Genomic DNA, 17,144 nt, shown 5'->3' with positions numbered 1-17,144 from the left:
TATGGCTCACTTTTGGGATATAATCAATGAATGGGGCAATATACTGAAAGGTGGCCAAAAGTGTCCGAAAACTAAATGTGCAGATAGGAACAAATTTTCACTCATCCTAAAGATAACTGGGGGCCCGGAATGCAGCACTGACAGTAAAAAACTTCTACGTGGTGTGGGATCGCTAACCCTAACCCTAGCTAGGGTTGAAAGTGTACATTCCTGCATAGTGTCTCAGAAGCCCTCCAATCATGAGATTTGAATTTTTTCCTCAAACCCAAATGTATCAGTCTCAAACAACCCAAACTGGTTTCAAAACCTCTTGGAAATGTATCTTCTTTAATAATCTGTCTTCTTTAGGCAAATTTTCATTGAGGTGAAAAATGCTGTCAAATGGTACATACATCGGCATGCTTTAAATGCCTGGCTAGGGTTAGGGTTAAAAGAACCATAGAATTTTGCCCGAAGTTACACTTCTAGCTGCACTTTAAATGACAAAATGAAGAGAGTTTACCCCTTAGAACAGGTATTCTTCACACTTTTCATCTGGCTCACTTTTGGGATAAAATCAGTGAATGGGGCAATATACTGAAAGGTGGCCAAAAGTGTCCGAAAACTAAATGTGCAGATAGGAACAAATTTTCACTCATCCTAAAGATAACTGGGGGCCCGGAATGCAGCACTGACAGTAAAAAACTTTTACGTAGTTTGGGATCGCTAACCTTAACCCTACCTAGTGTTGAAAGTGTACATTCCTGCATAGTGTCTCAGAAGCCCTCCAATCATGAGATTTGAATTTTTTCCTCAAACCCAAATGTATCAGTCTCAAACAACCCAAATTGGTTTCAAAACCTCTTGGAAATGTATCTTCTTTAATAATCTGTCTTCTTTAGGCAAATTTTCATTGAGGTGAAAAATGCTGTCAAATGGTACATACATCGGCATGCTTTAATTGCCTGGCTAGGGTTAGGGTTAAAAGAACCATAGAATTTTGCCCGAAGTTACACTTCTAGCTGCACTTTAAATGACAAAATGAAGAGAGTTTACCCCTTAGAACAGGTATTCTTCACACTTTTCATCTGGCTCACTTTTGGGATAAAATGAGTGAATGGGGCAATATACTGAAAGGTGGCCAAAAGTGTCCGAAAACTAAAAGTGCAGATAGGAGCAAATTATCACTCATCCTAAAGATAACTGGGGGCCCGGAATGCAGCACTGACAGTAAAAAACTTCTACGTAGTGTGGGATCGCTAACCCTAACCCTAGCTAGGGTTGAAAGTGTACATTCCTGCAGGGTGTCTCAGAAGCCCTCCAATCATGAGATTTGAATTTTTTCCTCAAACCCAAATGTATCAATCTCAAACAACCCAAACGGGATTCAAAACCTCTTGGAAATGTATCTTCTTTAATAATCTGTCTTCTTTAGGCAAATTTTCATTGAGGTGAAAAAGGCTGTCAAATGGTACATACATCGGCATGCTTTAAATGCCTGGCTTTGGTTAGGGTTAAAAGAACCATAGAATTTTGCCTGAAGTTACACTTCTAGCTGCACTTTAAATGACAAAATGGAAAGAGTCTACCCCTTAGAACAGGTATTCTTCACATTTTTCATCTGGCTCACTTTTGGGATATAATCAATGAATGGGGCAATATACTGCAAGGTGGCCAAAAGTGTCCGAAAACTAAATGTGCAGATAAGAACAAATTTTCACTCATCCTAAAGATAACTGGGGGCCCGGAATGCAGCACTGACAGTAAAAAACTTCTACGTAGTGTGGGATCGCTAACCCTACCCTAGCTAGGGTTGAAAAGTGTACATTCCTGCTGGGTGTCTCAGAAGCCCTCCAATCATGAGATTTGAATTTTTTCCTCAAACCCAAAAATATAACTCTCAAACAACTCAAACAGATTTCAAAACCTCTTGGAAATGTATCTTCTTTAATAATCTGTCTTCTTTAGGCAAATTTTTACTGAGGTGAAAAATGATGTCAAATGGTACATACATCGGCATGCTTTAAATGCCTGGCTAGGGTTAGGGTTAAAAGAACCATAGACTTTTGCATGAAGTTACACTTCTAGCTGCACTTTAAATGACAAAATGAAGAGAGTTTACCCCTTAGAACAGGTATTCTTCACACTTTTCATCTGGCTCACTTTTGGGATAAAATGAGTGAATGGGGCAATATTCTGAAAGGTGGCCAAAAGTGTCCGAAAACTAAAAGTGCAGATAGGAGCAAATTATCACTCATCCTAAAGATAACTGGGGGCCCGGAATGCAGCAATGACAGTAAAAAACTTCTACGTAGTGTGGGATCGCTAACCCTAACCCTAGCTAGGGTTGAAAGTGTACATTCCTGCAGGGTGTCTCAGAAGCCCTCCAATCATGAGATTTGAATTTTTTCCTCAAACAAAATTTATCAGTCTCAAACAACCCAAACTGGTTTCAAAACCTCTTCGAAATGTATCTTCTTTAACAATCTGTCTTCTTTAGGCAAATTTTCATTGAGGTGAAAAATGCTGTCAAATGGTACATACATCGGCATGCTTTAAATGCCTGGCTAGGGTTAGGGTTAAAAGAACCATAGAATTTTGCCCGAAGTTACACTTCTAGCTGCACTTTAAATGACAAAATGAAGAGAGTTTACCCCTTAGAACAGGTATTCTTCACACTTTTCATCTGGCTCACTTTTGGGATAAAATGAGTGAATGGGGCAATATTCTGAAAGGTGGCCAAAAGTGTCCGAAAACTAAATGTGCAGATAGGAACAAATTTTCACTCATCCTAAAGATAACTGGGGGCCCGGAATGCAGCACTGACAGTAAAAAACTTCTACATAGTGTGGGATCGCTAACCCTAACCCTAGCTAGGGTTGAAAAGTGTACATTCCTGCTGGGTGTCTCAGAAGCCCTCCAATCATGAGATTTGAATTTTTTCCTCAAACCCAAAAATATAACTCTCAAACAACTCAAACAGATTTCAAAACCTCTTGGAAATGTATCTTCTTTAATAATCTGTCTTCTTTAGGCAAATTTTTACTGAGGTGAAAAATGATGTCAAATGGTACATACATCGGCATGCTTTAAATGCCTGGCTAGGGTTAGGGTTAAAAGAACCATAGACTTTTGCATGAAGTTACACTTCTAGCTGCACTTTAAATGACAAAATGAAGAGAGTTTACCCCTTAGAACAGGTATTCTTCACACTTTTCATCTGGCTCACTTTTGGGATAAAATGAGTGAATGGGGCAATATTCTGAAAGGTGGCCAAAAGTGTCCGAAAACTAAATGTGCAGATAGGAACAAATTATCACTCATCCTAAAGATAACTGGGGGCCCGGAATGCAGCACTGACAGTAAAAAACTTCTACGTAGTGTGGGATCGCTAACCCTAACCCTAGCTAGGGTTGAAAGTGTACATTCCTGCATAGTGTCTCAGAAGCCCTCCAATCATGAGATTTGAATTTTTTCCTCAAACCCAAATGTATCAGTCTCAAACAACTCAAACAGATTTCAAAACCTCTTGGAAATGTATCTTCTTTAATAATCTGTCTTCTTTAGGCAAATTTTTACTGAGGTGAAAAATGATGTCAAATGGTACATACATCGGCATGCTTTAAATGCCTGGCTAGGGTTAGGGTTAAAAGAACCATAGAATTTTGCCCGAAGTTACACTTCTAGCTGCACTTTAAATGACAAAATGAAGAGAGTTTACCCCTTAGAACAGGTATTCTTCACACTTTTCATCTGGCTCACTTTTGGGATAAAATGAGTGAATGGGGCAATATACTGAAAGGTGGCCAAAAGTGTCCGAAAACTAAAAGTGCAGATAGGAGCAAATTATCACTCATCCTAAAGATAACTGGGGGCCCGGAATGCAGCACTGACAGTAAAAAACTTCTACGTAGTGTGGGATCGCTAACCCTAACCCTAGCTAGGGTTGAAAGTGTACATTCCTGCATAGTGTCTCAGAAGCCCTCCAATCATGAGATTTGAATTTTTTCCTCAAACCCAAATGTATCAGTCTCAAACAACCCAAACTGGTTTCAAAACCTCTTGGAAATGAATCTTCTTTAATAATCTGTCTTCTTTAGGCAAATTTTCATTGAGGTGAAAAATGCTGTCAAATGGTACATACATCGGCATGCTTTAAATGCCTGGCTAGGGTTAGGGTTAAAAGAACCATAGAATTTTGCCCGAAGTTACACTTCTAGCTGCACTTTAAATGACAAAAGAAAGAGAGTTTACCCCTTAGAACAGGTATTCTTCACACTTTTCATCTGGCTCACTTTTGGGATAAAATGAGTGAATGGGGCAATATTCTGAAAGGTGGCCAAAAGTGTCCGAAAACTAAAAGTGCAGATAGGAGCAAATTATCACTCATCCTAAAGATAACTGGGGGCCCGGAATGCAGCACTGACAGTAAAAAACTTCTACGTAGCGTGGGATCGCTAACCCTAACCCTAGCTAGGGTTGAAAGTGTACATTCCTGCATAGTGTCTCAGAAGCCCTCCAATCATGAGATTTGAATTTTTTCCTCAAACCCAAATGTATCAGTCTCAAACAACCCAAACTGGTTTCAAAACCTCTTGGAAATGTATCTTCTTTAATAATCTGTCTTCTTTAGGCAAATTTTCATTGAGGTGAAAAATGCTGTCAAATGGTACATACATCGGCATGCTTTAAATGCCTGGCTAGGGTTAGGGTTAAAAGAACCATAGAATTTTGCCCGAAGTTACACTTCTAGCTGCACTTTAAACGACAAAATGGAAAGAGTCTACCCCTTAGAACAGGTATTCTTCACATTTTTCATATGGCTCACTTTTGGGATATAATCAATGAATGGGGCAATATACTGAAAGGTGGCCAAAAGTGTCCGAAAACTAAATGTGCAGATAGGAACAAATTTTCACTCATCCTAAAGATAACTGGAGGCCAGGAATGCAGCACTGACAGTAAAAAACTTCTACGTAGTGTGGGATCGCTAACCCTAACCCTAGCTAGGGTTGAAAAGTGTACATTCCTGCTGGGTGTCTCAGAAGCCCTCCAATCATGAGATTTGAATTTTTTCCTCAAACCCAAAAATATAACTCTCAAACAACTCAAACAGATTTCAAAACCTCTTGGAAATATATCTTCTTTAATAATCTGTCTTCTTTAGGCAAATTTTTACTGAGGTGAAAAATGCTGTCAAATGGTACATACATCGGCATGCTTTAAATGCCTGGCTAGGGTTAGGGTTAAAAGAACCATAGACTTTTGCCCGAAGTTACACTTCTAGCTGCACTTTAAATGACAAAATGAAGAGAGTTTACCCCTTAGAACAGGTATTCTTCACACTTTTCATCTGGCTCACTTTTGGGATAAAATGAGTGAATGGGGCAATATTCTGAAAGGTGGCCAAAAGTGTCCGAAAACTAAAAGTGCAGATAGGAGCAAATTATCACTCATCCTAAAGATAACTGGGGGCCCGGAATGCAGCACTGACAGTAAAAAACTTCTACGTAGTGTGGGATCGCTAACCCTAACCCTAGCTAGGGTTGAAAGTGTACATTCCTGCATAGTGTCTCAGAAGCCCTCCAATCATGAGATTTGAATTTTTTCCTCAAACCCAAATGTATCAGTCTCAAACAACCCAAACTGGTTTCAAAACCTCTTGGAAATGAATCTTCTTTAATAATCTGTCTTCTTTAGGCAAATTTTCATTGAGGTGAAAAATGCTGTCAAATGGTACATACATCGGCATGCTTTAAATGCCTGGCTAGGGTTAGGGTTAAAAGAACCATAGAATTTTGCCCGAAGTTACACTTCTAGCTGCACTTTAAATGACAAAATGAAGAGAGTTTACCCCTTAGAACAGGTATTCTTCACACTTTTCATCTGGCTCACTTTTGGGATAAAATGAGTGAATGGGGCAATATTCTGAAAGGTGGCCAAAAGTGTCCGAAAACTAAAAGTGCAGATAGGAGCAAATTATCACTCATCCTAAAGATAACTGGGGGCCCGGAATGCAGCACTGACAGTCAAAAACTTCTACGTAGTGTGGGATCGCTAACCCTAACCCTAGCTAGGGTTGAAAGTGTACATTCCTGCATAGTGTCTCAGAAGCCCTCCAATCATGAGATTTGAATTTTTTCCTCAAACCCAAATGTATCAGTCTCAAACAACCCAAACTGGTTTCAAAACCTCTTCGAAATGTATCTTCTTTAACAATCTGTCTTCTTTAGGCAAATTTTCATTGAGGTGAAAAATGCTGTCAAATGGTACATACATCGGCATGCTTTAAATGCCTGGCTAGGGTTAGGGTTAAAAGAACCATAGAATTTTGCCCGAAGTTACACTTCTAGCTGCACTTTAAATGACAAAATGAAGAGAGTTTACCCCCTAGAACAGGTATTCTTCACACTTTTCATCTGGCTCACTTTTGGGATAAAATGAGTGAATGGGGCAATATTCTGAAAGGTTGCCAAAAGTGTCCGAAAACTAAAAGTGCAGATAGGAGCAAATTATCACTCATCCTAAAGATAACTGGGGGCCCGGAATGCAGCACTGACAGTAAAAAACTTCTACGTAGTGTGGGATCGCTAACCCTAACCCTAGCTAGGGTTGAAAGTGTACATTCCTGCATAGTGTCTCAGAAGCCCTCCAATCATGAGATTTGAATTTTTTCCTCAAACCCAAATGTATCAGTCTCAAACAACCCAAACTGGTTTCAAAACCTCTTGGAAATGAATCTTCTTTAATAATCTGTCTTCTTTAGGCAAATTTTCATTGAGGTGAAAAATGCTGTCAAATGGTACATACATCGGCATGCTTTAAATGCCTGGCTAGGGTTAGGGTTAAAAGAACCATAGAATTTTGCCCGAAGTTACACTTCTAGCTGCACTTTAAATGACAAAATGAAGAGAGTTTACCCCTTAGAACAGGTATTCTTCACACTTTTCATCTGGCTCACTTTTGGGATAAAATGAGTGAATGGGGCAATATACTGAAAGGTGGCCAAAAGTGTCCGAAAACTAAAAGTGCAGATAGGAGCAAATTATCACTCATCCTAAAGATAACTGGGGGCCCGGAATGCAGCACTGACAGTAAAAAACTTCTACGTAGTGTGGGATCGCTAACCCTAACCCTAGCTAGGGTTGAAAGTGTACATTCCTGCAGGGTGTCTCAGAAGCCCTCCAATCATGAGATTTGAATTTTTTCCTCAAACCCAAATGTATCAGTCTCAAACAACCCAAACGGGTTTCAAAACCTCTTGGAAATGTATCTTCTTTAATAATCTGTCTTCTTTAGGCAAATTTTCATTGAGGTGAAAAAGGCTGTCAAATGGTACATACATCGGCATGCTTTAAATGCCTGGCTAGGGTTAGGGTTAAAAGAACCATAGAATTTTGCCTGAAGTTACACTTCTAGCTGCACTTTAAATTACAAAATGGAAAGAGTCTACCCCTTAGAACAGGTATTCTTCACATTTTTCATCTGGCTCACTTTTGGGATATAATCAATGAATGGGGCAATATACTGAAAGGTGGCCAAAAGTGTCCGAAAACTAAATGTGCAGATAGGAACAAATTTTCACTCATCCTAAAGATAACTGGGGGCCCGGAATGCAGCACTGACAGTAAAAAACTTCTACGTAGTGTGGGATCGCTAACCCTAACCCTAGCTAGGGTTTAAAGTGTACATTCCTGCTGGGTGTCTCAGAAGCCCTCCAATCATGAGATTTGAATTTTTTCCTCAAACCCAAAAATATAACTCTCAAACAACTCAAACAGATTTCAAAACCTCTTGGAAATGTATCTTCTTTAATAATCTGTCTTCTTTAGGCAAATTTTTACTGAGGTGAAAAATGATGTCAAATGGTACATACATCGGCATGCTTTAAATGCCTGGCTAGGGTTAGGGTTAAAAGAACCATATACTTTTTCCCGAAGTTACACTTCTAGCTGCACTTTAAATGACAAAATGAAGAGAGTTTACCCCTTAGAACAGGTATTCTTCACACTTTTCATCTGGCTCACTTTTGGGATAAAATGAGTGAATGGGGCAATATACTGAAAGGTGGCCAAAAGTGTCCGAAAACTAAAAGTGCAGATAGGAGCAAATTATCACTCATCCTAAAGATAACTGGGGGCCCGGAATGCAGCACTGACAGTAAAAAACTTCTACGTAGCGTGGGATCGCTAACCCTAACCCTAGCTAGGGTTGAAAGTGTACATTCCTGCATAGTGTCTCAGAAGCCCTCCAATCATGAGATTTGAATTTTTTCCTCAAACCCAAATGTATCAGTCTCAAACAACCCAAACTGGTTTCAAAACCTCTTGGAAATGAATCTTCTTTAATAATCTGTCTTCTTTAGGCAAATTTTCATTGAGGTGAAAAATGCTGTCAAATGGTACATACATCGGCATGCTTTAAATGCCTGGCTAGGGTTAGGGTTAAAAGAACCATAGAATTTTGCCCGAAGTTACACTTCTAGCTGCACTTTAAATGACAATATGAAGAGAGTTTACCCCTTAGAACAGGTATTCTTCACACTTTTCATCTGGCTCACTTTTGGGATAAAATGAGTGAATGGGGCAATATTCTGAAAGGTGGCCAAAAGTGTCCGAAAACTAAAAGTGCAGATAGGAGCAAATTATCACTCATCCTAAAGATAACTGGGGGCCCGGAATGCAGCACTGACAGTAAAAAACTTCTACGTAGCGTGGGATCGCTAACCCTAACCCTAGCTAGGGTTGAAAGTGTACATTCCTGCATAGTGTCTCAGAAGCCCTCCAATCATGAGATTTGAATTTTTTCCTCAAACCCAAATGTATCAGTCTCAAACAACCCAAACTGGTTTCAAAACCTCTTGGAAATGTATCTTCTTTAATAATCTGTCTTCTTTAGGCAAATTTTCATTGAGGTGAAAAATGCTGTCAAATGGTACATACATCGGCATGCTTTAAATGCCTGGCTAGGGTTAGGGTTAAAAGAACCATAGAATTTTGCCCGAAGTTACACTTCTAGCTGCACTTTAAATGACAAAATGAAGAGAGTTTACCCCTTTGAACAGGTATTCTTCACACTTTTCATCTGGCTCACTTTTGGGATAAAATGAGTGAATGGGGCAATATACTGAAAGGTGGCCAAAGTGTCCGAAAACTAAAAGTGCAGATAGGAGCGAATTTTCACTCATCCTAAAGATAACTGGGGGCCCGGAATGCAGCACTGACAGTAAAAAACTTCTACGTAGTGTGGGATCGCTAACCCTAACCCTAGCTAGGGTTGAAAGTGTACATTCCTGCAGGGTGTCTCAGAAGCCCTCCAATCATGAGATTTGAATTTTTTCCTCAAACCCAAATGTATCAGTCTCAAACAACCCAAACGGGTTTCAAAACCTCTTGGAAATGTATCTTCTTTAATAATCTGTCTTCTTTAGGCAAATTTTCATTGAGGTGAAAAAGGCTGTCAAATGGTACATACATCGGCATGCTTTAAATGCCTGGCTAGGGTTAGGGTTAAAAGAACCATAGAATTTTGCCCGAAGTTACACTTCTAGCTGCACTTTAAATGACAAAATGAAGAGAGTTTACCCCTTAGAACAGGTATTCTTCACACTTTTCATCTGGCTCACTTTTGGGATAAAATGAGTGAATGGGGCAATATTCTGAAAGGTGGCCAAAAGTGTCCGAAAACAAAAAGTGCAGATAGGAGCAAATTATCACTCATCCTAAAGATAACTGGGGGCCCGGAATGCAGCACTGACAGTAAAAAACTTCTACGTAGTGTGGGATCGCTAACCCTAACCCTAGCTAGGGTTGAAAGTGTACATTCCTGCAGGGTGTCTCAGAAGCCCTCCAATCATGAGATTTGAATTTTTTCCTCAAACCCAAATGTATCAGTCTCAAACAACCCAAACGGGTTTCAAAACCTCTTGGAAATGTATCTTCTTTAATAATCTGTCTTCTTTAGGCAAATTTTCATTGAGGTGAAAAAGGCTGTCAAATGGTACATACATCGGCATGCTTTAAATGCCTGGCTAGGGTTAGGGTTAAAAGAACCATAGAATTTTGCCTGAAGTTACACTTCTAACTGCACTTTAAATGACAAAATGGAAAGAGTCTACCCCTTAGAACAGGTATTCTTCACATTTTTCATATGGCTCACTTTTGGGATATAATCAATGAATGGGGCAATATACTGAAAGGTGGCCAAAAGTGTCCGAAAACTAAATGTGCAGATAGGAACAAATTTTCACTCATCCTAAAGATAACTGGGGGCCCGGAATGCAGCACTGACAGTAAAAAACTTCTACGTGGTGTGGGATCGCTAACCCTAACCCTAGCTAGGGTTGAAAGTGTACATTCCTGCATAGTGTCTCAGAAGCCCTCCAATCATGAGATTTGAATTTTTTCCTCAAACCCAAATGTATCAGTCTCAAACAACCCAAACTGGTTTCAAAACCTCTTGGAAATGTATCTTCTTTAATAATCTGTCTTCTTTAGGCAAATTTTCATTGAGGTGAAAAATGCTGTCAAATGGTACATACATCGGCATGCTTTAAATGCCTGGCTAGGGTTAGGGTTAAAAGAACCATAGAATTTTGCCCGAAGTTACACTTCTAGCTGCACTTTAAATGACAAAATGAAGAGAGTTTACCCCTTAGAACAGGTATTCTTCACACTTTTCATCTGGCTCACTTTTGGGATAAAATCAGTGAATGGGGCAATATACTGAAAGGTGGCCAAAAGTGTCCGAAAACTAAATGTGCAGATAGGAACAAATTTTCACTCATCCTAAAGATAACTGGGGGCCCGGAATGCAGCACTGACAGTAAAAAACTTTTACGTAGTTTGGGATCGCTAACCTTAACCCTACCTAGTGTTGAAAGTGTACATTCCTGCATAGTGTCTCAGAAGCCCTCCAATCATGAGATTTGAATTTTTTCCTCAAACCCAAATGTATCAGTCTCAAACAACCCAAACTGGTTTCAAAACCTCTTGGAAATGTATCTTCTTTAATAATCTGTCTTCTTTAGGCAAATTTTCATTGAGGTGAAAAATGCTGTCAAATGGTACATACATCGGCATGCTTTAATTGCCTGGCTAGGGTTAGGGTTAAAAGAACCATAGAATTTTGCCCGAAGTTACACTTCTAGCTGCACTTTAAATGACAAAATGAAGAGAGTTTACCCCTTAGAACAGGTATTCTTCACACTTTTCATCTGGCTCACTTTTGGGATAAAATGAGTGAATGGGGCAATATACTGAAAGGTGGCCAAAAGTGTCCGAAAACTAAAAGTGCAGATAGGAGCAAATTATCACTCATCCTAAAGATAACTGGGGGCCCGGAATGCAGCACTGACAGTAAAAAACTTCTACGTAGTGTGGGATCGCTAACCCTAACCCTAGCTAGGGTTGAAAGTGTACATTCCTGCAGGGTGTCTCAGAAGCCCTCCAATCATGAGATTTGAATTTTTTCCTCAAACCCAAATGTATCAATCTCAAACAACCCAAACGGGATTCAAAACCTCTTGGAAATGTATCTTCTTTAATAATCTGTCTTCTTTAGGCAAATTTTCATTGAGGTGAAAAAGGCTGTCAAATGGTACATACATCGGCATGCTTTAAATGCCTGGCTAGGGTTAGGGTTAATAGAACCATAGAATTTTGCCTGAAGTTACACTTCTAACTGCACTTTAAATGACAAAATGGAAAGAGTCTACCCCTTAGAACAGGTATTCTTCACATTTTTCATATGGCTCACTTTTGGGATATAATCAATGAATGGGGCAATATACTGAAAGGTGGCCAAAAGTGTCCGAAAACTAAATGTGCAGATAGGAACAAATTTTCACTCATCCTAAAGATAACTGGGGGCCCGGAATGCAGCACTGACAGTAAAAAACTTCTACGTGGTGTGGGATCGCTAACCCTAACCCTAGCTAGGGTTGAAAGTGTACATTCCTGCATAGTGTCTCAGAAGCCCTCCAATCATGAGATTTGAATTTTTTCCTCAAACCCAAATGTATCAGTCTCAAACAACCCAAACTGGTTTCAAAACCTCTTGGAAATGTATCTTCTTTAATAATCTGTCTTCTTTAGGCAAATTTTCATTGAGGTGAAAAATGCTGTCAAATGGTACATACATCGGCATGCTTTAAATGCCTGGCTAGGGTTAGGGTTAAAAGAACCATAGAATTTTGCCCGAAGTTACACTTCTAGCTGCACTTTAAATGACAAAATGAAGAGAGTTTACCCCTTAGAACAGGTATTCTTCACACTTTTCATCTGGCTCACTTTTGGGATAAAATCAGTGAATGGGGCAATATACTGAAAGGTGGCCAAAAGTGTCCGAAAACTAAATGTGCAGATAGGAACAAATTTTCACTCATCCTAAAGATAACTGGGGGCCCGGAATGCAGCACTGACAGTAAAAAACTTTTACGTAGTTTGGGATCGCTAACCTTAACCCTACCTAGTGTTGAAAGTGTACATTCCTGCATAGTGTCTCAGAAGCCCTCCAATCATGAGATTTGAATTTTTTCCTCAAACCCAAATGTATCAGTCTCAAACAACCCAAACTGGTTTCAAAACCTCTTGGAAATGTATCTTCTTTAATAATCTGTCTTCTTTAGGCAAATTTTCATTGAGGTGAAAAATGCTGTCAAATGGTACATACATCGGCATGCTTTAATTGCCTGGCTAGGGTTAGGGTTAAAAGAACCATAGAATTTTGCCCGAAGTTACACTTCTAGCTGCACTTTAAATGACAAAATGAAGAGAGTTTACCCCTTAGAACAGGTATTCTTCACACTTTTCATCTGGCTCACTTTTGGGATAAAATGAGTGAATGGGGCAATATACTGAAAGGTGGCCAAAAGTGTCCGAAAACTAAAAGTGCAGATAGGAGCAAATTATCACTCATCCTAAAGATAACTGGGGGCCCGGAATGCAGCACTGACAGTAAAAAACTTCTACGTAGTGTGGGATCGCTAACCCTAACCCTAGCTAGGGTTGAAAGTGTACATTCCTGCAGGGTGTCTCAGAAGCCCTCCAATCATGAGATTTGAATTTTTTCCTCAAACCCAAATGTATCAATCTCAAACAACCCAAACGGGATTCAAAACCTCTTGGAAATGTATCTTCTTTAATAATCTGTCTTCTTTAGGCAAATTTTCATTGAGGTGAAAAAGGCTGTCAAATGGTACATACATCGGCATGCTTTAAATGCCTGGCTAGGGTTAGGGTTAAAAGAACCATAGAATTTTGCCTGAAGTTACACTTCTAGCTGCACTTTAAATGACAAAATGGAAAGAGTCTACCCCTTAGAACAGGTATTCTTCACATTTTTCATCTGGCTCACTTTTGGGATATAATCAATGAATGGGGCAATATACTGCAAGGTGGCCAAAAGTGTCCGAAAACTAAATGTGCAGATAGGAACAAATTTTCACTCATCCTAAAGATAACTGGGGGCCCGGAATGCAGCACTGACAGTAAAAAACTTCTACGTAGTGTGGGATCGCTAACCCTACCCTAGCTAGGGTTGAAAAGTGTACATTCCTGCTGGGTGTCTCAGAAGCCCTCCAATCATGAGATTTGAATTTTTTCCTCAAACCCAAAAATATAACTCTCAAACAACTCAAACAGATTTCAAAACCTCTTGGAAATGTATCTTCTTTAATAATCTGTCTTCTTTAGGCAAATTTTTACTGAGGTGAAAAATGATGTCAAATGGTACATACATCGGCATGCTTTAAATGCCTGGCTAGGGTTAGGGTTAAAAGAACCATAGACTTTTGCATGAAGTTACACTTCTAGCTGCACTTTAAATGACAAAATGAAGAGAGTTTACCCCTTAGAACAGGTATTCTTCACACTTTTCATCTGGCTCACTTTTGGGATAAAATGAGTGAATGGGGCAATATTCTGAAAGGTGGCCAAAAGTGTCCGAAAACTAAAAGTGCAGATAGGAGCAAATTATCACTCATCCTAAAGATAACTGGGGGCCCGGAATGCAGCACTGACAGTAAAAAACTTCTACGTAGTGTGGGATCGCTAACCCTAACCCTAGCTAGGGTTGAAAGTGTACATTCCTGCAGGGTGTCTCAGAAGCCCTCCAATCATGAGATTTGAATTTTTTCCTCAAACAAAATTTATCAGTCTCAAACAACCCAAACTGGTTTCAAAACCTCTTCGAAATGTATCTTCTTTAACAATCTGTCTTCTTTAGGCAAATTTTCATTGAGGTGAAAAATGCTGTCAAATGGTACATACATCGGCATGCTTTAAATGCCTGGCTAGGGTTAGGGTTAAAAGAACCATAGAATTTTGCCCGAAGTTACACTTCTAGCTGCACTTTAAATGACAAAATGAAGAGAGTTTACCCCTTAGAACAGGTATTCTTCACACTTTTCATCTGGCTCACTTTTGGGATAAAATGAGTGAATGGGGCAATATTCTGAAAGGTGGCCAAAAGTGTCCGAAAACTAAATGTGCAGATAGGAACAAATTTTCACTCATCCTAAAGATAACTGGGGGCCCGGAATGCAGCACTGACAGTAAAAAACTTCTACATAGTGTGGGATCGCTAACCCTAACCCTAGCTAGGGTTGAAAAGTGTACATTCCTGCTGGGTGTCTCAGAAGCCCTCCAATCATGAGATTTGAATTTTTTCCTCAAACCCAAAAATATAACTCTCAAACAACTCAAACAGATTTCAAAACCTCTTGGAAATGTATCTTCTTTAATAATCTGTCTTCTTTAGGCAAATTTTTACTGAGGTGAAAAATGATGTCAAATGGTACATACATCGGCATGCTTTAAATGCCTGGCTAGGGTTAGGGTTAAAAGAACCATAGACTTTTGCATGAAGTTACACTTCTAGCTGCACTTTAAATGACAAAATGAAGAGAGTTTACCCCTTAGAACAGGTATTCTTCACACTTTTCATCTGGCTCACTTTTGGGATAAAATGAGTGAATGGGGCAATATTCTGAAAGGTGGCCAAAAGTGTCCGAAAACTAAAAGTGCAGATAGGAGCAAATTATCACTCATCCTAAAGATAACTGGGGGCCCGGAATGCAGCACTGACAGTAAAAAACTTCTACGTAGTGTGGGATCGCTAACCCTAACCCTAGCTAGGGTTGAAAGTGTTCATTCCTGCAGGGTGTCTCAGAAGCCCTCCAATCATGAGATTTGAATTTTTTCCTCAAACCCCAAAATATAACTCTCAAACAACTCAAACAGATTTCAGAACCTCTTGGAAATGTATCTTCTTTAATAATCTGTCTTCTTTAGGCAAATTTTTACTGAGGTGAAAAATGATGTCAAATGGTACATACATCGGCATGCTTTAAATGCCTGGCTAGGGTTAGGGTTAAAAGAACCATAGAATTTTGCCCGAAGTTACACTTCTAGCTGCACTTTAAATGACAAAATGAAGAGAGTTTACCCCTTAGAACAGGTATTCTTCACACTTTTCATCTGGCTCACTTTTGGGATAAAATGAGTGAATGGGGCAATATACTGAAAGGTGGCCAAAAGTGTCCGAAAACTAAAAGTGCAGATAGGAACAAATTATCACTCATCCTAAAGATAACTGGGGGCCCGGAATGCAGCACTGACAGTAAAAAACTTCTACGTAGTGTGGGATCGCTAACCCTAACCCTAGCTAGGGTTGAAAAGTGTACATTCCTGCTGGGTGTCTCAGAAGCCCTCCAATCATCAGATTTGAATTTTTTCCTCAAACCCAAAAATATAACTCTCAAACAACCCAAACGGGTTTCAAAACCTCTTGGAAATGTATCTTCTTTAATAATCTGTCTTCTTTAGGCAAATTTTCATTGAGATGAAAAAGGCTGTCAAATGGTACATACATCGGCATGCTTTAAATGCCTGGCTAGGGTTAGGGTTAAAAGAACCATAGAATTTTGCCTGAAGTTACACTTCTAGCTGCACTTTAAATGACAAAATGGAAAGAGTCTACCCCTTAGAACAGGTATTCTTCACATTTTTCATCTGGCTCACTTTTGGGATATAATCAATGAATGGGGCAATATACTGCAAGGTGGCCAAAAGTGTCCGAAAACTAAATGTGCAGATAGGAACAAATTTTCACTCATCCTAAAGATAACTGGGGGCCCGGAATGCAGCACTGACAGTAAAAAACTTCTACGTAGTGTGGGATCGCTAACCCTAACCCTAGCTAGGGTTGAAAAGTGTACATTCCTGCTGGGTGTCTCAGAAGCCCTCCAATCATGAGATTTGAATTTTTTCCTCAAACCCAAAAATATAACTCTCAAACAACTCAAACAGATTTCAAAACCTCTTGGAAATGTATCTTCTTTAATAATCTGTCTTCTTTAGGCAAATTTTTACTAAGGTGAAAAATGATGTCAAATGGTACATACATCGGCATGCTTTAAATGCCTGGCTAGGGTTAGGGTTAAAAGAACCATAGACTTTTGCATGAAGTTACACTTCTAGCTGCACTTTAAATGACAAAATGAAGAGAGTTTACCCCTTAGAACAGGTATTCTTCACACTTTTCATCTGGCTCACTTTTGGGATAAAATGAGTGAATGGGGCAATATACTGAAAGGTGGCCAAAAGTGTCCGAAAACTAAAAGTGTAGATAGGAGCAAATTATCACTCATCCTAAAGATAACTGGGGGCCCGGAATGCAGCACTGACAGTAAAAAACTTCTACGTAGTGTGGGATCGCTAACCCTAACCCTAGCTAGGGTTGAAAGTGTACATTCCTGCATAGTGTCTCAGAAGCCCTCCAATCATGAGATTTGAATTTTTTCCTCAAACCCAAATGTATCAGTCTCAAACAACCCAAACTGGTTTCAAAACCTCTTGGAAATGTATCTTCTTTAATAATCTGTCTTCTTTAGGCAAATTTTCATTGAGGTGAAAAATGCTGTCAAATGGTACATACATCGGCATGCTTTAAATGCCTGGCTAGGGTTAGGGTTAAAAGAACCATAGAATTTTGCCCGAAGTTACACTTCTAGCTGCACTTTAAATGACAAAATGAAGAGAGTTTACCCCTTAGAACAGGTATTCTTCACACTTTTCATCTGGCTCACTTTTGGGATAAAATGAGTGAATGGGGCAATATTCTGAAAGGTGGCCAAAAGTGTCCGAAAACTAAAAGTGCAGATA

Source organism: Lepisosteus platostomus, chromosome 9, assembly GCF_059453375.1.
Source record: "Lepisosteus platostomus isolate fLepPlt1 chromosome 9, fLepPlt1.hap1, whole genome shotgun sequence".
Lineage (NCBI taxonomy): Eukaryota > Metazoa > Chordata > Actinopteri > Semionotiformes > Lepisosteidae > Lepisosteus > Lepisosteus platostomus.
This window is presented reverse-complemented; position numbering follows the sequence as displayed.